The 1,005-nt window shown below is 46.9% G+C and overlaps 1 non-coding gene across 1 annotated transcript; it reads right to left on the bottom strand.

The window, feature by feature from the left end:
- Positions 1 to 582: 582 nt before the first annotated feature.
- Positions 583 to 655, bottom strand: TRNAR-CCU (transfer RNA arginine (anticodon CCU)). Its single transcript has one exon. It is a non-coding gene; the product is annotated as a tRNA-Arg (tRNA).
- Between the last annotated feature and the right edge of the window lie 350 nt (positions 656 to 1,005).

Raw genomic sequence — 1,005 nt, 5'->3', positions numbered from 1 at the left:
TACCCAGACAGTGTGATGAGAAAAGTTTTTTTGCCAAATGGTTTTAGGACAACTGGATATTCACATGCAAAAGGATGAATTTATACCCCCTTTTGTTGAACCCAAGTTTGTGTGCACAGTAAGGTCAAACAAACCAAAATGTTGGAGTTTGGAGCAGAGAAAGTTTTATTGCAAGGGCCAAGCAAGGAGAAGGGGTGGCTAGTGCTCAAAAGACCCGAACTCCTAGGTAGTTTTCAGGGAAGAGTTTTTAAAGGCAAAATTTGTGGTTAGGGCTGCAGAGTGTGTGACTTTCTTCTGATTGCCTGGTGGTGAGGTAACAGGGCGGTGATCCAGGAATCTTGTCCTCAGCCTGAAGTTACCATCCTCCACCTGGGTGGGGGCCTTAGAAGGCAGAAGAACTCAAAGATATATTGTTCTATTTGTTTGTTTGTTTGTTTGTTTATTTGTTTATATTGGCCACGCTGGGTCTTAGTTGTGGCATGCAGGATCTTTAGTTGTGGCACGTGGAGTCTTAGTTGGAGCATGCAGACTTCTCAGGTGCGGCATGCAGACTCTTAGTTGAAGCATGCATGCAGGATCTAGTTCCCCAACCAGGGATCGAACCTGGACCCCCTGCATTAGGAGCGCAGAGTCTTACCCATTGGACCACCAGGGAAGTTCCAATGTATTGTTATGTATATCCCTTGAGGAGGAACTAGGACTCTGCTTTACTGCTGTACTATTGTTCCTTTTTTAAAAATAAATTAATTTATTTATTTTTGGCTGTGTTGGGTCTTCGTTGCTGTGTGCGGGCTTTCTCTAGTTGTGGCGAGCGGCAGCTACACTTTCGTTGCGGTACGCAGGCTTTTCATTGCGGTGGCTTCTCTTGTTGCGGAGCACAGACTCTAGGTGCACGGATTTCAGTAGTTGTGGCACGTGGGCTCAGCAGCTGTGGCTCACGGGCTCTAGAGCACAGGCTCAGTAGTTGTGGCGCACGGTCTTAGTTGCTCCACGGCATGTGGGATC

The sequence above is a fragment of the Phocoena phocoena genome, chromosome 14 (assembly GCF_963924675.1).
Source record: "Phocoena phocoena chromosome 14, mPhoPho1.1, whole genome shotgun sequence".
In the NCBI taxonomy this organism is placed as follows: Eukaryota; Metazoa; Chordata; class Mammalia; order Artiodactyla; family Phocoenidae; genus Phocoena; species Phocoena phocoena.
This window is presented reverse-complemented; position numbering and strand designations above follow the sequence as displayed.